Source organism: Grampus griseus, assembly GCF_964374135.1.
Source record: "Grampus griseus genome assembly, chromosome: X".
Classification (NCBI taxonomy): Eukaryota; Metazoa; Chordata; class Mammalia; order Artiodactyla; family Delphinidae; genus Grampus; species Grampus griseus.
This window is the reverse complement of record NC_138999.1, coordinates 130,505,326-130,527,424: the sequence shown is the minus strand read 5'-3', so window position 1 is coordinate 130,527,424 and position 22,099 is coordinate 130,505,326. Positions and strand designations below refer to the sequence as shown.

General features: G+C 36.4%; 1 protein-coding gene across 2 annotated transcripts in view; it reads right to left on the bottom strand.

Moving 5' to 3' along the window:
* Nucleotides 1–22,099, bottom strand: part of BRCC3 (BRCA1/BRCA2-containing complex subunit 3) — a 76,233-nt gene that overhangs the window by 26,981 nt on the left and 27,153 nt on the right. The window lies entirely within an intron of this gene.

Below are 22,099 nucleotides of genomic sequence, written 5' to 3'. Positions count from 1 at the left end.
GGGAGGTTTATACATATCTCTCTCAATGAGGAAGGATATAAGGATCAGTATAACACAACTTAACAAGCTTATTCTAACAAGGCTATAAGGGACTTTTACTCAAGAGACAATATACATATTTTTCAATTCATATGAAAAAGTTATAAAAATTGACCATGTTTGAAGTCAGGGGTCAGCAACCTTTTTAATGGAAAGGCCAAACAGTATATGTTTTAAGCTGTATGGGCCACAGAGTCTCTATTACAGCCACTCAGCTTTGCAGTTGTAGCTGGAAAGCAGTCATAGGTAGTATGTAAACAAATGGGTGTGGCTGTGTTCCAATAAAACTTGATTTCCAAAATAGGCACCAGGCCCATGTAGCCTACAAGCTGTAGTTTGTGGATCCCCGTTCTAGGTAACAGAGGAAGTATCAAAAAATTTCCATAAAGCTGATATCACACAGGCCACAATTACCATAATGTAGTGTTAAAAATGAACATAATAGCAAAAAATATCCCCCCCAACCTGGCCCAGATCTACACATCTGGACGTTTTAAATGCATTTCTAAATAACTCTTGAGTTGAAGAGAAAATAAAAACAGAAAACACAAATGAGTTAGAACTTAAAAAAAAACCACTGGAACTACTATACAACAAAACCTATGTAATGGAGCCAAAGTGAGGAAGAAAATATATGGCCTTAAATGTATTTGTTAGAAAGCAAGGGAGACAGAAAGTAAATTAGTTTTCATCTCAGGAATTTAGAATAAGGATAACAATAAGAAGAACAATGCAGCAATAATAAAACATACAGAAAATACAATGAAGAAATTAATAAAGGGAAAAGCAGACTATTTTTAAAAAAGAAAGCAAAGAAATTGAGTTGATCAAGAGAACCTAAAGTGGGTCCTTTGAAAAGACCAACAAAATAGATAAGCCTCTGGAAAGAGAATCAAGAAAAAAGAGATTTTGTTGTGAAGCTGAAACTAACATACCATTGTAAAGCAATTATACTCCAATAAAGATGTTAAAAAAAAAAAAGAAAAGAAAAAAGAGAAAAAACAAGTAAACAGCATTAGCAATGGAAAAGGGGACATACTTAAAGAGAGATCACACAATCATCCACTCAAGAAATATTTACTGAATGGCTACTATGTGGCAGGCCATGACACAGTCCCCACAGTCATAGAGACAACAATATAGTGGAGAGACCATAAATAATGAATGAAAAATTAAATTACATTAGTGATAAATGCTACAAAGAAAATAAAACATTTAAAAAATAAAACTACATATTTCCTCAAGTCAAAAAAAAAATGGAAAACTTAGATGAAACCGACAATTTTCTAGGAAATATAAATTACCATAATTGACTCAAGGAGAAGTAGAAAACCTGAAAGAAAACAGAAACCAAAGAAGAGATTTAAATACTGAGGAAAGATCTACACCCTCAGAAGGCATGAGGCCAAGATAGTTAAGGAAGAGAAACTCCAGTCTGATATAGCCTGTCCCAGAGCATACAACTAGTACAATAATAAAATAAAACATAGCTAAAATATAGCTAAGAGAGGAATTTTCTTAAACAGATAAAGAATATCTGTCAAAAATCTACAATAAACATCACTTATTGGTGAATTATTAAAAACTGTCTCTCTGAACTCGGGAATAAAAAAGGACGCCTAATATCATCCCTGAAAGTCCTAGCAAATTTAGTAAGGCAATAAAAGAAAAGGCATGCAGATTAAAAAGGAAGAAATAAAATTGTGATTATTCAAAAATGACCTGACTGTGTTTGTAGAAGATTATAAAAACCCACACACTATTAGAATTAATAAGTAAATTAGCAAGGTCACTGGGCATAAGACCAACATAAACAAATCCATTTAATTCATATATACTAGCAAAAAATAGGAAATGAACTTTAAAAAATTAGTCCATTTATAATAGCTCTACAGTATTTTTAAAATAAAGATGAAATAACTAGGAAAAAATCCAACAAGAGGTACAAGGCCTCTATACTGAAAATTATAACATATTACTGAGAGAAATTAAAGACCCACACAAAAGGAGGGATATAACATGCTCATGGAGTGGAAGACCTCACTTAAAAAATGTCATTTTTCCCTGAATTGAGCTATAGACTTAAAGCAATCCAAATCAAAACCCCAGCAGGTCTTTTTCCTGTGGATACTGAGAAGACAAATTCTGCAATTTATGTAGAAATGCAAAGGGCTAAGAATAGCTAAGGCAACATTTGAGAATTACACAGCTGGAGGACTCATGTATTGGGTTGGCCAAAAAGTTCCTTCCATTTTTTAAGTTAAAAATAAAAGACACATTTTTCATTTTCACCAAGAACTTTATTGAACAACGTGTTCACCATTTTGTTCCACTAACTTCTGCCATTTTTCAGGCAACTTCATAACTCCATCTTCCCAAAACTTTTTATCTTTTTGAGCGAAGAACTGTTCCAGGTGCCTTTTACAGTCTTCCAGGGAACTGAAATTTTTTCCATTAAGAGAATTTTTGTAAAGACTGAAACAAATGGAAATCCAAAGGTGCAATGTCTGGTGAATACGGCAGATGAATCAGAACTTCCCAGCCAAGCTGTAGCAGTTTTTGCCTGGTCATCAGAGAAACATGTGGTCTTGCATTACCCTGATGGAAGATTATGCATTTTCTGTTTAATAATTCTGGACACTTTACCTCGAGTGCTGCTTTCAGTGGTCTAATTGGGAGCAGTACTTGTTGGAATTAATCATTTGGTTTTCCAGAAGGAGCTCATAATAGAGGACTCCCTTCCAATCCCACCATATACACAACATCACCTTCTTTGGATGAAGACCGGCCTTTGGTGTGGTTGATGGTGGTTCATTTCGCTTGCCCCACGATCTTTTCCATTCCACATTATTGTACAGTATCCACTTTTCATCACCCATCACAATTTGTTTTAAAAACGGAACGTTTTCATTACGTTTCAGTAGAGAATCGCATGTGGAAATATGGTCAAGGTTTTTTCTGCTTAACTTATGTGGAACCCAAACATCAAAGCGATTCACGTGACCAAACTGGTGCAAATGATTTTCAACACTTGATTTGGACATTTTGAGTATGTTGGCTGTCTACTGCATGGGTGTAACATTGACTGTTCTCAATTAATGTCTCGATTTGATGGCTATCAACTTCAACTGGTCTACCCGACCATGGAGCATCATCCAGTGAGAAATCTCCAGCAGGAAACTTCACAAACCACTTTTGACACGTTTGATCAGTCACAGCACCTTCTCCATACACTGCACAAATCTTTTTTTGCATTTCAATTGCATTTTTACCTTTCTTGAAATAGTAAAGCATAATATGCTGAAAATATTGCTTCTTTCTTCCATCTTCAATATTAAAATGGCTACACAAAAATTCACCAATTTTGATAAATTTTTTTAATGCATGCTGATGTGACAGCTGTCACAATGCAATCTAACAAAATTGTTTCGAATGAAGTTAAAGACAACTAAACGCTACTAGAGCCATCTTATGGAAAAAAACCGAATGAACGTTTTGGCCAACCCAATATTACCACATGTCAAGACCTGTTGTAAAGCTACAATATCAAGACAGTGTAGTACTGGTACAAGGATAGACAACAAACCAAGGATGGACCAAGTAAAGAATCCAGAAACACCAACACATAAACAAATGCCTGATTGATGACAAAAAATGGTCTTTTCTATTAACGATTCTGACTCAATGGACATCCATGTGAAAAAGAAAATGAATCTTGACCCCCTGCTTCAGACCATACACAAAAATCAAATCCAGGTGTATTATAGATATAAATGTGAAAGGTAAAATAATGAAACTTTTAGGTAAAAAGTAGAACGTCTGAATGAGCTTCGGGTAGGAAAAATTTTCTTAAACAGAACACAAAGAGCTCCAAAATGGGAAAAAATTATACATATTAAAATTAAGAACTGGTATCAAATATTTGCAAACCATATATCTAATAGAGTTAATATCCAAAATACATAGGGAACTCCTAAACAGAAATAGAGTCACAGATGTAGGAAACAAACTTATGGTTACCAGGGGGGAAAGGGGGGAGGGATAAATTGGGAGATTGGGATTGACATATACACATGATGCTACTTATATGATGAATCTAAAATAGTCAAACTCAAAGAAGCAGACCATACGATAGTGGTTGCCAGTGGATGTGGGTAGGGGAAAGAGGAGTAGTTATTCAATGGGCATACAGTATTGTGCATTTCAAAATTTGCTGAGGGTAGATCTCACATTGTCTTCTTACCACAAAAACAAAATTATATGAAACAAAACAAAGACAACACAAGGAAACTTTGGAGGTGTTGGATATGTCTATTACCTTGATTGTGGTGATGTCAGCCCTATGCCTGATTTATATGTAGGTTCTAGATCCTATGTAACCCAATAAAGGCAGAAGAAAAATTCAAAAGCAGAGTGCAGATAAAACAAGGATAAGGCTCAGGAATTCAAACAGTGCTTCTAGTGAGGACTTTGGTAATCTTGTCCATGACTTCTTAAGTTAAATAGATTCGGGATTTGACATTCTTAAAAGGGGACACAGAATGAGCACTGGCCTTGCTCTTGCCCAGCCACGTGGTCTTGGATGAGCCCCTTTATTTCTACAGACTCAAGTTTCTGAAGGACACTCAATGACCTTTTAAAGTACTTTAGGCTGTAATGACTGAGAATTCAATTATTCTCTTTTCTTGCATTCTGATAGCATTTTTCCTTTACAAGATCAGCACCATTTATTGAGAATGCAATGAGAAACACAGTCTAAAACTTGTAGAACACGGAGAATAAGTTTCCAGCTAAAAATAGATTTTTTCAGGTCTCTAATCTTCACCATGTTACAAAAATAAATTTGTTCTTCATACTTAAAATGTTTCCCCTACAGCATTCTGGAGGTCAGAGAAAAGCAGTGCTCTGTACTTCAATTAACAGTAATCACCAATCATCCATAAAGAATAATATCATCAACAAGAACAGATAGTTACCTAGAGGAATTAATAAGCAGTTATAGACACTTTCAAAAATGAGAACACGAGATGCAGTATCCCACTTTTGCAGTTCCCGTATTTGCTTTTCATCTAGTGAAACAGCTACTGTTTTTTTCTCTTCCTGAAAGAATGGAGACTGAAAAAACAAAGAGGCTTTCACATCCTAATTCTGCTTCTGTTACCTTTTATTTATGTTTGAGCTCTCATCTTGCATGTAATTTTTTTTCAGATTTACTGAGGTATAATTGACAAATGAAAATTGTATATAATTAAGGTGTACTACTTAATGTTTTGATATATATTGTGAAATAATCACCACAATCAAACTAATATATCCATCCCCTCACACAGTTACCATTTTTGGTGGGGAGGGGCACGGTGGTGAGAACACTTAAGATTTACCCTCTTAGCAAATTTCAAGTACACAATACAGTATTGTTAACTACAGTCACACTGTTGTATATTAGACGTCTAGAACTTACTCATCCTGAATAATTGAAACTTTAACCATCATCTCCCCATTTCTCCCTCCCCTCAGCCCCTGGCAACCACCATTCTACTTTCTGGTTCTATGCGTTTGATTACTTTAGATTCCTCATATAAGTGGAATCATGCAGTATTTATCCTTCTGTGACTGGCTTATTTCACTCCAGGTTAACCCATGTTGTCGCAAATGGTAGGATTTCCTTCTTTTGGGGGCTGAATATTCCACTGTGTGTTCGTTTGTGTGTGTTTGCACACATCCCTGATGACTGATGATGTTGAGTACCTTTTCATATACCTGTTGGCCATCTGTATGTGTTTTTTTTTTTTGAGAAATGTCTATTCAGGTCCTTTGCCCACTTCTTAATAGAGTTATTTGGGTTTTTTGTTACTGAGTTCCTTGTATATTTTAGATATTCACTCCTTATCAGATACACGGTTTGCAAATATTTTCTCCCATTCCATAGGCTGCCTGTTTACTCTGTTGATGTTTCCTTCGCTGTGCAGAAGCTTTTTATTTATTTTTGGCTGCGTTGGGTCTTCCTTGCTGTGCGCAGGCTTTCTCTAGTTGCAGTGAGCAGGGGCTACTCTTCGTTGCAGTGCATGGGCTTCTCATTGCAGTGGCTTCTCTTGTTGCAGAGCACAGGCTCTAGGTGCGCGGGCTTCAGTAGTTGTGGCACATGGGCTCCAGAGCACAGGCTCAGTAGTTGTGGTGCATGGGCCTAGTTGCTCCGCGGCATGTGGGATCTTCCCAGACCAGGGCTTGAACCCGTGTCCCCTGCATTGGCAGGCGGATTCTTAACCACTGTGCCATGAGGGAAGTCCCAGAGCTTTTTAGTTTGATGCAATCCTACTTGTCTATGTTTGCTTTTCTTGCCATATCAAATAAAAATTCATTGCCAAAACCAGTGCCAAAAAGCTTTTTCCCTATGTTGTCTTCTAGGAGTTTTATGGGTTTAGATCTTACATTTAAGTCTTTAATCCATTTTGAGTTGACTTTTTGTATATGGTGTGAGTAAAAGGTCCAATTTCATTTTTCTTGAAGTGGATACAAAGTCCCCCCAAAATCATTTCTTGGTTTTATTGTGTATTCTTGGCACTCTTGTCAAAGATCAGTTGACCATGGGTGTATGGGTTCATTTCTGGGTTCTCTATTCTGTTCCATTGATCTATGTGTCTGTTTCTTGTGCCAATACCATGATGTTTTGAACACTGTAGCTTTGTAATATCATTTGAAATCAGGAAATGTGATGCCTCCATCTTCATTCTTCTTCCTCAGGATTGCTTTGGCTATTCGGGGTCTTTTGTGATCCCATATGAATTTTAGGAGCTTTTCTTATTTCTGTAAAAAAATAATGCCATTGACATTTTGATAGGGAATGCATTGACTCTTTAGATCACTTTAACAACATTTTAACAATATTAATTCTTTTAATCCATGAACACAAGATGTCTTTCCATTTATCTGTGTCCTCTTTAATTTCATTCATGAATGTTTTTATAATTTTCAGTGGGTATATATGTCTTTGACTTTACTCATAAGCATTTTATTATTTTTGTTGCTATTGTGAACAGGATTGCTTTCTTAATTTCCTTTTTGGATAGTTCATTGTTTGTGTATAGAAACAAGACTAATTTTTGTACGTTGATTTTGTATTCTTCAACTTTACCAAATTTATTAGTTCTAACAGCTTTTTTGTTGAGTCTTTAGGGTTATCTGCACATATTATCATGTCATCTGCAAGCAGAGATAAATTTTACTTCTGATTTGGATGCCTTTTATTTATTTTCCTTGACTAACTGCTCTGGCTAAGATTTCCAGTATTATGTTGAATAGAAGTGGAAAGAGTGGGTATCTTTGCCTTGTACTGGATCTTGGAGGGAAAGCTTTCATTTTTCCCCCCACTGATTATGATGTTAGCTGTGGACTTTTCATATATGGCCTTTATTGCATGGAGGTAAGTTCCTCCTATACCTGTTTTGTTGAGAGTTTTTACAGTGCTTTCTCTGCATCAATTGAGATGATCATGTGGTTTTTATCTTTCATTCTATTAATGTGGTGTATCATATTGATTGATTTGCATATGTTGAAACATCCTTATATCCCAGGGATAAATCCCAGTTGTTCATGGTGTATAATTCTTTCAATGTGCTGTTGAATTCAGTTTGCTAGTATTTTATTAAAGATTTTTGCATTTCTGTTCATTAGGGATATTGGCCTGTCGTACTCTTTTCTTGTGGTATCCTTGTCAGGCTTTCATATCAGAGTGATGCTGGCCTCATAAAATGAGTTTGGAAGTGCTCCCTCTTCTGTGTTTTGGAAGCGCCTAACAAGGATTGGTATTAATTTTTCTCTGAGTGGTAGAATTCATCCATGCAGCCATGTGGTCCTGGACTTTTCCTTCTAGTCCATCTTGCATATGTCGCCCTTCATATAATTTATAGTTTATGCCAGTAGTTACTTCCCTCCTGGATATATCACAAAGATGAATGGGTGTTGTTTTTAAAGTCATTTTTCATTATTACCTTTCTGCATGGTGGGAGGTTGGCCTTATCTGTAAATACACAATACCTATAAGCTTTGGAAATGTTGTTGCATTTAGGGAAGGGGGGATTTTGCGCAATTGGAATATTTTTTAATTATCTAATGCCTCGCAACATCCATAAGATACTGGAAACATTCTACTTTTATCCCTTTTGAAAAAGACAGGAGTACAAACTTCAAAAAGAATGTTTATTAATACAAGGTGTATAATTGATTATATATATGTTATTGCACTAATCCCCCAAAGTATAACCCGTCATTATAAGCAATTAAATGTTAAAGTATCTCCCTCACAGTATTGTGTGATTTTCAGTTGTTCTCAACTGAAAAAAAAATTAGCCAAATGCTCATTTACTCTTTCAATTACCTATTCATTCATTCAATTAATGTTTATTCTGTGCCTATGTTATATTTTCTGTTTCTGTCCAGGTTGCCCCTTTCATGAGTTCCTAGGTTCCTTAAATTTCCTATCACAATGTTTATTCTTTGTACTTTCTGGCTGAATCTTACATTACAGTCTTTACTACTCAATACATTTGAAATTCTCTTATGAATAGGGACTGCGGCTTTTACTTCTTTGAGTTCTCTCTACCACTTCCTGTATGAAAGATGCTGCTCTCAATATCCTTTAAGTATCTTTCTTAGTAAACAGAAGCTAATTTTTAGCTGGTAGGTTGCCTGTAAGCTAAAATATTTCTTAGTATCTCTTGCAGCTAGTTGTTACCATATAATTGCTAGCCAATAAGACATTTATGAAAAGGTTATATGTACAACCAGGGAGATTCCTTAAAAGGAAGGTTTTGGGTTTTTTTAACTTCCTTCCATTTGCTGTTTAGGAAATCATTGTATGTCTGAAATTTTAACATCCATCTTGGACTATTTGGAGACCCTGTAAATGGAGCAATAAGATATAAGATACCTATTTCCCTAATAACAGCCATTTACTGTCTACCCATTTACTATTTTTCCATGATGGAGAATTAAACTTTAACTTTGCTGAAGGCATTATTTTTAGAGTTTTTGCTTGGTTCTCAACCAAGTGTAATTTTAACTAATACAACCTAATAAATTGTTATGCACATGTTATGGACCTAAATAAAAACATCCTGATTATTTGACTTTAATTTTGGGGCTATGAACATAGGGTTTAATCCACGGACTATATCCATGTATAATACGGATGCTATTCATAGAATAATAACATGCTAGAACTAAAAAAAAAATATGAAAAGGTTTTCAACTTTATTAGTGGTCAACAAAATGGAAATTAAAGTCACAATGCAATACTACTACACACTTACCAGAATGGCAAAAATGAACAAGGCAGACATTATTAAGTATTGGCAAGGATGTGGAGTGAGAGGCAGTAAAGACACTTTAGGAAAATTGTTGGCATTATCTATTAAAGCTGAACATATATACATACGTATTCCACCCCCAGGTATGTATCCAACAAATGTACATATGTTCACAACAACAAGAATATTCATAGCAGCACAATTTGTAAAAGCCTTTTAAAAACTGAAATTATCTCTTAATAGTAGAATGAATAAACAAACTGTGGTATATTCAGACAATGGAATACTATACAGCAATGAGAATTTCTAAACTATTGCTTCATGTAACCACACGGATGAACCTCACAAACATAATACTGATTGAAAGAAACTAGACCCAAAAGAGTACATACTATATGGCTCCATTTATATATGGTTCAAAAATAGGTGAAAGTAACTGATAGTGCTAGACATCAAGATAGTGGCAAATCAGGATTCCAACCAAAGCATCTGGCTACAGAGCCATGTTCTTAATTATTATGCTATATTTTCTTTCCGAAAAAGAGAAAAAAATCCAACTCATTTTATAACTTAATAAAATAATCCTGATACCAAAACTAGACAAGAGGAGCCCAAGACAAGAAGAACACTTTAGACTAATCTCACTTATGAACATAGATGTAACAATCTTAGGCCAAATTTTAGCAACTAGAATCTACTTTGTATTAAAAGAAGAATAATACATCGTGGCAAAGTAGGGTTTATCTGAGGAATGAAACATCAGTTCACTGTTTTAAAAGCTTTCAATGTTGGAAACTTTTAAAACAATGAAACAACCACATTATCATCTCAGAAAATGACAAACAGGCATTTGATAAAACTTGAGACACTCATGATTAAAAACTCTCAGTAAACTAGAATTAGAAAGAAACTTCCTTAACTTAATAAAGGAATAGAGGGTGTCTACCACAAAATCATAACAAACTCATACTTAATGATGGACAGAAGTATTCCCATTAGAGTCAGAAAGAATGGTATTTGCCACCCAACTCTGCTATTCAACTTTTATAGCTCCATACCAATGAAATAAGAATGCTCCTGAAAAAAAGGATACACACACACACACACACACACACACACACACACAAATATTAGAAAGAGTCAAACCTGTCATTTGCAGATGATATGATCATCTACCTAGAAAAAACCAACATAACCCACTGACTCTACTATTACTATTTAGAGTGTTCAGCACTATGAACAGAAGAACAAAAACTATGAATCTAATGAGAAATACTATAGTAAATATCTGTTGGTTTTGCTGCCATGTATTCTGTCCTCCTTCTGGAAATAGTACCTCTGAAAGTAGGATTACCAAAACCCTTTCTCCCTCGAGGTGAGGCACTGACCTTGGATTCACTTTCTAGTTTGGTTGCCCTGGAAACCTGATGAAGGTGGATGGTCACCTGTGGGATGCGCGGGCCTGCTTCCGAAACAATGTCCCTGGAGGTACCCTGAGCCTGGTCTGGGAGGGCTGGGACTGCACATCAACACCTGCTGGGAGTCACAGCTCAGGGTCCCTGAGTGCAGTGAGCCTATCGTTCCTGGGCCCTGACCCTGGCTGGGACCGAGGCTACACACAGGGAACAAAGACAGAGTGGTCCCTAATTTGGGACATGGGGCTTCTAAGCCATAGTGGCTCCTGTTCTCCCCCATCCCCCCCCATATGCTCTCATTTCTTCACACCTGAGCTGTTAATGGGGGCAGAGACGAGCCCTAGACAGCTGAGAATGCTTGCTGATGCCAGCCTTCTGGCAGGCTGGGTTTCTTGTTCTGCAGTCTGCAAAGTTGAATACTTATGGGTGCCAGGATGGCCTATTTGGGTTTTGTGAGTGTGAACCATCTAGCTGAACCTGCTGATTGAGCAGAGTGGATGTGGCAATATGCCAGTTTTTACTGTGAAGAAAATGTCAATATATTTCTGAAAAAGATAAAACGACATGAATGTAGGGAGGGACATACACCAAGTTCATGGATGGAAAGACCCAGTGCTGTACAGGTGTAAGTTCCTCCCTAAATTAGTCTATAAATTCAAAGCAATCCTAATATATAATTGCTGACTACGAGATACTTTTGAGGAAGTAGAATGGCCTGTGTGGGGAGTAAGTGACCTACCAAGTCCAAATTCTGGAATAGGTTGCATTTACTGAGTCTTCCCCTTTGCCATACATTATCCTAAATGCTTTATTTCCATTAATTCATCTTATCCTCACAATAACTCTAAGAGATGAGCAGTGAATTAATATCTCCATTTTACATATAAGGAAACTGACGTAGAGAGAGCTTGAGTTATTTGCCCAAAGTCACATACCTAGTTAAAGGTAGTCTCAGGACTCAAACCAGGCTACCTGGCTCAAAGCCCCATGCTCTCAGGCTCTGTATACACTGCCTTTCCGTTTCTATGCTAAAAAGCCCTAGTAACTAAAGTATGGTATTAGCAAAGGAACAAACAGATCAAGGGAATGAAGGAGAAAACAGAAATGGGCTCATGTATATATAAAGAAACTTAATATATGATCAAAGTGGCCTTTCAAACCAATGGGTGTGCAGGCAACTGCTCAAAAAGTGGTGCAGGGACAACTAGTGATCCAGTTGGGATAAAATGAAGTTAAACTCCAACTGCAAGGAGTTAACACCATAAGTTCCAGATGACCTAACTTTCTAAATGCAAAAACCAAAATTATAAAAGAAGAAAGTACATAAAACTATTATTTATGGTCTTGAGGAAATGAAAGGTCTTTGAAAGAAGAAAGGCAAAGGCATAAAATGAAAGATAACATTGATATATTGCTTTAAAGCTTTTGTCTGACATATGACACAATAAACTAAGTCAGCCTGGGACTAAATATTTGCAACATACCAGACAAAAGATGAAATTTCCAGAACATACAAAGAAATTATGCAAATCAGCAGGAAAAAAAGACAAATAACTCTATAGAAAATAAAGCAAAGAATATGAATGGGCAATTCAGGACTGACAGACATGAGGAGATGGGCACCCTCACTAAAACCACTTTACTGGCTGGCATACTGTTGTTCATCTGTCAGATTGATAAAAATTAATGTTTGACATTGAAAATGGCCCTCTACACCAACTCTGTGACTTCAAGCAAGCCTCTTAACCTCTGAGCTCCAGTTTCCACATTAGTAAAAGGGTTGTAAGGAAAATTAAATGAGAGGATGCACATCAAGTACCTGACAGTTTCCACTAGCATGACTTTTATCAGATGTCTTCCCAGGTTTTTCTCCTTCAACTGGTTGATGTAAAGAATTATATTACATTCTGAATTACATTTAAACTTCCTGAAGCTGAATGAACTTTATATTTCTGGATTAAACTGAATTTGTTCATTGTACATTATCCCCTAATACAGTTATATTTGATTTGTTGATATTTCAAATTTTTGTATCTATAGCTGAGATTGGTCAATAGTTTTCTTATTCTTTGCTATCTCTATCCAGGTTTTGGTGTTAAAATTATTTTAGCTATTTAAAAAATTGAGGAGCTTATAACCTTTTTGTATAGTCTGGAAAAATGTATAAATTGAATTAGAGCCACCCATCCTTCAAAGGTTAGAATTCAGCTGTAAAGCCATGTAAACTCGCTATCTTTTAAAATCATAGATCCTTAATCACCGTTTTCAGTCTCTGCTTTGATAACTGCACTGAATAAGTTTTCTATTCTTAATTTTGACATATCTTCCTAAGAAATCAACCATTTCCTTTAGATTCTCAAATTATTTGTTACAGAGGTCATGTACTAATGACTTATGACTTAATTTTTTTTTACTTTTGTCATACAAACTGACTTATGGAGTACAGTCCAATGAATTTTACATGTACAGGTTCCTGTAACTACTTTAATGAGGATACATAATTTTCCATCACCCAACCTAAAAAACTCCCTCATGCTGTCCCTTTATACTCACACCCTTCCCCTAATCCATAAGCCCTAGCAACCACTGACCTGATCTCTATTCCTATAATTTTGTCTTTCTGAGACTATCATATAAAAGCAGTCATACAGCATATAGCCTTTTGAGACTGACTTCTTTCACTCAGACTCTGAAATCAAAAGTTCATTCCTTTTTATTGCTGAGTAGTTCTCCAATGTATGGCTGTCTTAGAGTTTGGTAATCAATTCACTTATTGAAGGAATCTGGGTTGTTTCCAATTTGTGGCAATTCTGTGTGTGTGTGTGTGTGTGTCTGTATAAACATATACAAACAGGGTTAGTGTGAAATTAGTGTTCAATTCTCTTTGGAGTAAGACTGCTGGATCACATATTAAGTGTATGTTTAACTTTATACAAAACTGTCAAATAGTTTTCTAAAGTGACTGTACCATTGTGCATTTCCACCAGCATCATGAGAGTTCCAGTCTTCATCCCTGCCAGCATTTGGTACTGTTAGTATGCTTTATTTTAGTGACTCTAATAGGTCTGTAGGGGTATCTCACTGCAGTTTCAATTTTCACTTCCCTATTAGCTAGTGATATTCAGCATCTTTTTATGTGCTTATTTTCCATTCTTTTTTTTTTAATAAGTAAATAAATATTTATTTTTAAAAAATAGGTGCAAGGAAGTAGTCTGATAAAGAAGAGCTAGAGACCTTAAATCCTACAGAAGTAAATTTTGCCAAGCAGATAATACTTACAGAAAATGCAGAAAATCAATGATAATAGTAATTGCTGTCTACTAGTTCCAGTCTTCTGTTTAATTCGCTCACCATTTTGCCCTTACTCCATAAAGGTAAAAAATATGTAGTACCCATGACATAATACAGGTTCTTAACTAATTTGGAATTACAATCTTTGCCTTAATGCATATTTCATTTAAAAAATTTTTAAGATATTTATTTTCTTTGTTACCTCATATACAATTATTTTTATTATATTAAGGAGATATAGATTCTCCTGAATTCACGAGTATTGAAAAAGTAACAAATAATACAGTGAAGTGAAAATCCCCCATAATCTCATCTCACTTATTTTTCCAGATTTTTATATGCCAATATAAGCTCTCTTTTCTTTACACAAATATTTATTTATTTTAATGTTATTCTATAATCTGCTTTCTAAAATCTTAACAATAGATCAGGAGCACTTATCAATGTAAAAATACTGACTACTTAATATTCCATTATATGGATATTCCATACTTTATGTAGCCACTACAATTTAGCTTGTTTCCAATTTAAGCTATTATATCAATTTAACTATTAGTACCCCAGTATACACAATTTTGTGAATTTGTCTAAGTAAATTCTTCTTTCTTAACATCTTTATTGGAGTATAATTGCTTTACAATGGTGTGTTAGTTTCTGCTTTATAACAAAGTGAATCAGTTTACATATACATATGTTCCCATATCTCTTCCCTCTTGCATCTCCCTCCCTCCCGCCCTCCCTATCCCACCCCACTAGGTAGTCACAAAGCACCGAGCTGATCTCCCTGTGCTATGCGGCTGCTTCCCACTAGCTATCTATTCTATGTCTGTTAGTGTATATATGACCATGCCACTCTCTCACTTTGTAACAGCCTACACTTCCCCCTCTCCACATCCTCAAGTCCCTTCTCTAGAAGATCTGCGTCTTCATTCCCGTCTTACTCCTAGGTTCTTCATGACAGTTTTTTTTCTTAGATTCCATTTATATGTGTTAGCATACGGTATTTGTCTTCCTCTTTCTGACTTACTTCACTCTGTATGACAGACTCTAGGTCCATCCACCTCACTACAAATAGCTCAATTTCGTTTCTTTTTATGGCTGAGTAATATTCCATTGTATATATGTGCCACATCTTCTTTATCCATTCATACAATGATGGACACTTAGGTTGGTTCCATCTCCTGGCTATTGTAAATAGAGCTGCAATGAACATTTTGGTACATGACTCTTTTTGAATTATGGTTTTCTCAGGGTATATGCCCAGTAGTGGGATTGCTGGGTCATATGGTAGTTCTATTTTTAGTTTTTTAAGGAACCTCCATACTGTTCTCCATATTGGATGTATCAATTTACATTCAAACCAACAGTGCAAGAGGGTTCCCTTTTCTCCACACCCTCTCCAGCATTTATCGTTTCTAGATTTTTTGATGATGGCCATTCTGACCGCTGTGAGATGATATCTCATTGTACTTTTTATTTGCATTTCTCTAATGATTAATGATGTTGAGCATTCTTTCATGTTTGTTGGCAATCTGTATATCTTCTTTGGAGAAATGTCTATTTAGGTCTTCTGCCCAGTTTTTGGATTGGGTTGTTTGTTGTTTTGATATTGAGCTGCATGAGCTGCTTGTCAATTTTGGAGATTAATCCTTTGTCAGTTGCTCCACTTGCAAATATTTTCTCCCATTCTGAGGGTTGTCTTTGGTCTTGTTTATGGTCTCCTTTGCTGTGCAAAAGCTTTGAAGTTTCATTAGGTCCCATTTGTTTATTTTTGTTTTTATTTCCATTTCTCTAGGAGGTGGGTCAAAAAGCATCTTGCTGTGATTTATGTCATAGAGTGCTCTGCCTAGGTTTTCCTCTAAGAGTTTGATAGTTTCTGGCCTTACATTTAGGTCTTTAATCCATTTTGAGCTTATTTTTGTGTATGGTGTTAGGGAGTGTTCTAATCTCATACTTTTACATGTACCTGGCCAGTTTTTCCAGCACCACTTATTGAAGAGGCAGTCTTTTCCTCCACTGATTCTTGCCTCCATTATCAAAGATAAGGTGACCATATGTGCGTGGATTTATCTCTGGGCTTTCTATCCTGTTCAATTGATCTATCTTTCTGTTTCTGTGCCACTACCATACGGTCTTGATTACTGTAGCTTTGTAGTATAGTCTGAAGTCAGGGAGCCTGATTCCTCCAGCTCTGTTTTTTGTTCTCAAGATCGCTTTGGCTATTCGGGGTCTTCTGTGTTTCCATACAAATTGTGAAATTTTTTGTTCTAGTTCTATGAAAAATGCCAGTGGTAGTTTGATAGGGATTGCATTGAATCTGTAGATTGCTTTGAGTAGTAGAGTCATTTTCGCAATGTTGACTCTTCCAATCCAAGAACATGGTATATCTCTCCATCTATTTGTATAATCCTTAATTTCTTTCATCAGTGTCTTATAATGTTCTGCATACAGGTGTTTTGTCTCCTTAGGTAGGTTTATTCCTAGATATTTTATTCTTTATGTTGCAATGGTAAATGGGAGTGTTTTCTTAATTTCACTTTCAGATTTTTCATCATTAGTGTATAGGAATGCCAGAGATGTCTGTGCATTAATTTTGTATCCTGCTACTTTACCAAATTCATTGATTAGCTCTAGTAGTTTTCTGGTAGCATCTTTAGGATTCTCTACGTATAGTATCATGTCATCTGCAAACAGTGACAGCTTTACTTCTTCTTTTCCGATTTGCATTCCTTTTATTTCCTTTTCTTCTCTGATTGCTGTGGCTAAAACTTCCAAAACTATGTTGAATAATAGTGGTGAGAGTGGGCAACCTTGTCTTGTTCCTGATCTTAGTGGAAATGCTTTCAGTTTTTCACCATTGAGGACGATGTTGGCTGTGGGTTTGTCATATACAGCCTTTATTATGTTGAGGAAAGTTCCCTCTATGCCTACTTTCTGAAGGGTTTTTATCATAAATCGGTGTTGAATTTTGTCGAAAGCTTTCTCTGCATCTATTGAGATGATCATATGGTTTTTCTCCTTCAGTTTGTTAGTATGGTGTATCACGTTGATTGATTTGCGTATATTAAAGAATCCTTGCATTCCTGGAACAAACTCCACTTGATCATGGTGTATGATCCTTTTAATGTGCTGTTGGATTCTGTTTGCTAGTATTTTGTTGAGGATTTTTGCATCTATGTTCATCAGTGATATTGGCCTGAAGTTTTCTTTCTTTGCGACAACTTTGTCTGGTTTTGGTATCAGGGTGATGGTGGCCTCACAGAATGAGTTTGGGAGTGTTCCTCCCCCTGCTATATTTTGGAAGACTTTGAGAAGGAAATGTGTTAGCTCTTCTCTAAATGTTTGATAGAATTCGCCTGTGAAGCCATCTGGTCCTGGGCTTTTCTTTGTTGGAAGATTTTTAATCACAGTTTCAATTTCAGTGATTGTGATTGGTCTGTTCATATTTTCTATTTCTTCCTGATTCAGTCTTGGCAGCTTGTGCATTTCTACGAATTTGTCCATTTCTTCCATGTTGTCCATTTTATTGGCATAGAGTTGCTTGTAGTAATCTCTCATGATCTTTTGTATTTCTGCAGTGTCAGTTGTTACTTCTCCTTTTTCATTTCTAATTCTATTGATTTTTCTCCCTTTTTTTCTTGATGAGTCTGGCTAATGGTTTATTAATTTTGTTTATCTTCTCAAAGAACCAGCTTTGGGCTTCCCTGGGGGTGCAGTGGTTGAGAGTCCGCCTGCCGATGCAGGGAACACGGGTTCGTGCCCCGGTTCGGGAAGATCCCGCATGCTGCGGAGCGGCTGGGCCCGTGAGCCATGGCCGCTGAGCCTGAGCGTCCAGAGCCTGTGCTCCGCGGCGGGAGAGGACACAACCGTGAGAGGCTCGCATACCGAAAAAAAAAAAAAAAGGAACCAGCTTTTAGTTTTCTTGATCTTTGGTATCGTTTCCTTCATTTCTTTTTCATTTATTTCTGATCTGATCTTTATGATTTCTTTCCTTCTGCTAACTTTGGGGGTTTTCTTATTCTTCTTTCTCTAATTGCTTTAGGTGCAAGGTTCGGTTGTTTATTTGAGATGTTTCCTGTTTCTTAAGGTAGGATTGTATTGCTATAAACTTCCCTCTTAGAACTGCTTTTGCTGCATCCCATAGGTTTTGGGTCGTTGTGTCTCCATTGTCATTTGTTTCTAGGTGTTTTTTGATTTCCTCTTTGATTTCTTCAGTGATCACTTCGTTATTAAGTAGTGTATTGTTTAGCCTCCATGTGTTTGTATTGTTTACAGATCTTTTCCTGTAATTGATATCTAGTCTCATAGTGTTGTGGTTGGAAAAGATACTTGATACAATTTCAATTTTCTTAAATTTACCAAGGCTTGATTTGTGACCCAAGATATCTATCCTGGAGAATGTTCCATGAGCACTTGAGAAAAATGTGTATTCTGTTGTTTTTGGATGGAATGTCCTATAAATATCAATTAAGTCTATCTTGTTTAATGTATCATTTAAAGCTTGTGTTTCCTTATTTATTTTCATTTTGGATAATCTCTCCATTGGTGAAAGTGGGGTGTTAAAATCCCCTACTATGAATGTGTTACTGTCGATCTCCCCTTTTATAGCTGTTAGTATTTGCCTTATGTATTGAAGTGCTCCTATGTTGGGTGCATATTTACAACTGTTATATCTTCTTCTTGGATCGATCCCTTCATCATTATGTAGTGTCCTTCTTTGTCTCTTGTAATAGTCTTTATTTTAAAGTCTATTCTGTCTGATATGAGAATCGCTACTCCAGCTTTCTTTTGATTTCCATTTGCATGGAATATTTTTCCACCCCCTCACTTTCAGTCTGTATGTGTCCCTAGGTCTGAAGTGGGTCTCTTGTAGACAGCATATATATGAGTCTTGATTTTTGTATACATTCAGCCAGTCTGTGTCTTTTGGTGGGAGCATTTAATCCATTTACATTTAAGGTAATTATCAATATGTACGTTCCTATTCCCATTTTCTTAATTGTTTTGGGTTTGTTATTGTAGGTTTTTTCCTTCTCTTGTGTTTCTTGCCTAGAGAAGTTCCTTTAGCATTTGTTGTAAAGCTGGTTTGGTGGTGCTGAACTCTCTCAGCTTTTGCTTGTCTGTAAAGGTTTTAATTTCTCCATCAAATCTGAATGAGATCCTTGCTGGGTAGAGTAATCTTGGTTGCAGGTTTTTCTCTTTCATCACGTTAAATATGTCCTGCCACTCCCTTCTGGCTTGCAGAGTTTCTGCTCAAAGATCAGCTGTTAACCTTATGGGGATTCCCTTGTGTGGTATTTGTTGTTTTTTCCTTGCTGCTTTTAATATCTTTTCTTTGTATTTAATTTTTGATAGTTTGATTAATATGTGTCTTGGCATGTTACTCCTTGGATTTATCCTCTATGGGACTCTCTGTGCTTCCTGGACTTGACTAACTGTTTCCTTTCCCATATTAGGGAAGTTTTCAACTATAATCTCTTCAAATATTTTCTCAGTCCCTGTCTTTTTCTCTTCTTCTTCTGCAACCCCTGTAATTCGAATGTGTTGGTGTGTTTAATGTTGTCCCAGAGGTCTCTGAGACTGTCCTCAGTTTTTTTCATTCTTTTTTCTGTATTCTGCTCTGCAGTAGTTATTTCCACTATTTTATCTTCCAGGTCACTTATCTGTTCTTCTGCCTCAGTTATTCTGCTATTGAGCCCTTCTAGAGTATTTTTTATTTCATTTATTGTGTTGTTCATCGTTGCTTGTTTCCTCTTTAGTTCCTCTAGGTCCTTGTTAAATGTTTCTTGCATTTTCTCTATTCTATTTCCAAGATTTTGGATCATCTTTACTATCATTATTCTGAATTCTTTTTCAGGTAGACTGCCTATTTCCTCTTCATTTGTTAGGTCTGGTGGGTTTTTACCTTGCTCCTTCATTTGCTGTGTGTTTTTCTGTCTTCTCATTTTGCTTATCTTACTGTGCTTGGGGTCTCCTTTTTGCAGGCTGCAGGTTCATAGTTCCCGTTGTTTTTGGTGTCTGTTCCCAGTGGCTACGGTTGGTTTAGTGGGTTGTGTAGGCTTCCTGGTGGAGGGGACTAGTGCCTGTGTTCTGGTGGATGAGGCTGGATCTTGTCTTTCTGGTGGGCAGGTCCACGTCTGGTGGTGTGTTCTGGGGTGTCTGTGGCCTTATTATTATTTTAGGCAGCCTCTCTGCTAATGGATGGGGTTGTGTTCCTGTCTTGCTAGTTGTTTGGCATAGGGTGTCCAGCACTGTAGCTTGCTGGTCGTTGAGTGAAGCTGGGTCTTGGTGTTGAGATGGAGATCTCTGGGATATTTTCGCCATTTGATATTACGTGGAGCTGGGAGGTCTCTTGTGGACCAGTGTCCTGAAGTTGGCTCTCCCACCTCAGAGGCACAGCACTGACTCCTGGCTGGAGCACCAAGAGCCTTTCATCCACACGGCTTTTGGGAGGTCTGAGGTCTTCTTCCAGCGATCAGTGGGTGTTCTATAGGAGCAGTTCCACGTGTAGATGTATTTCTGATGTATCTGTGGGGAGGAAGGTGATGTCCGCGTCTTACTCTTCTGCCATCTTCCCCTAATTAAAAATCTATTTGCCATTCTTACATACTTGTTGGTGAAGCATATGCTCATGTCTTTTGCCCATTTTTAATTGGGTTGTGTACTTTTTTATTGTTGAGTTTTGAGAGTTGTTTGTATATTATAGATACAAGTCTATTTTCAGACATTTGATTTGAAATATTTTCACTCACACTGTAGCTAGTCTTTTCATTTTCTTAAGTTTCTTTCACTCAGTAAATTGTTTAATTTTGATGGTCTTGTTATCAAATGTCTTTTATGGAAAATGCTTTTTAAAATTTGTATTGGAGTATAGTTGATTTACAATGTTGTATTAGTTTCTGCTGTACAATAAAGTGAGTCAATTATACACATACATATACCCATTCTTTTTTAGATTCTTTTCCCATATAGGTCATTACAGACTATTGAGTAGAAGTCCCTGTGCTATACAGTAGGTCCTTATTAGTTATCTATTTTTTCATATATATATATTAGTCTGTATATGTCAATCCCAATCTCCCAATTTATCCCTCCCATCCCCCTTTCCCCACCGATAACCATAAGTTTGTTTTCTATGTCTGTGACTCTATTTCTGTGTTGTAAATAAGTTACTGGAAAAATGCTTTTGGTTCCAAGAATAAGAACTGGTTGGCAAGCCCAATATCATACAGATTTTCTACCTTTTCCTCTAAGACTTTTCACACTCTTATTTCTAATTGGACCTATGATCCCTTTTAATGTTTTTTTTGGTATGAGGTTTAGAACGACGTTTATTTTGTATATGGTAGTCTAACTGTTAGACTATTCCTCCAAATTTTATTCTTCCTTTCCAAAATTGTTTAAGGTATTCAAGTTCCTTTGCCTTTTCATATAAATTTTAGAATCAGTTTGTCTGTATCTACAAAAAAAGTCTTGCTGAAATTTTGATTGCTGTTGCTCTAAACCCACAGATTAATTTGAGGAGAACTGAAATTTTTACTATGTTGAGTCTTCCAATCCATAAACATGGCATGTCTTTCCATTTAATTAGGTTTTCTTTGATTTCTTTCATCAATGTTCTGTGGTTTTCAGCATATAGATTTGATAGATTTTGATAAATTTACACCTGTTTCATTTTTTGTAGTATTGTGTTAAAATGTTTCCAATTTTCTATTGCTGGCATTTAGAAATATTGCTTTTTTAAAAAACATCTTTATTGGAGTATAATTGCTTTATAATGTTGTGTTAGTTTCTGCTGTATACCAAAGTGAATCAGCTTTATTTATACATATATCCCCATATCCCCTCCCTCTTCCGTTTCCCTCCCACCCTCCCTATCCCACCCCTCTATGTGGTCACAAAGGACCAAGCTGATCTCCCTGTGCTATGCGGCTGCTTCCCACTAGCTATCTATTTTACATTTAGTAGTGTACATATGTCCATACTACTCTCTCCCTTCGTCCCAGCTTACCCTTCCCCCTCCCCATGTCCTCAAGTCCATTCTCTACA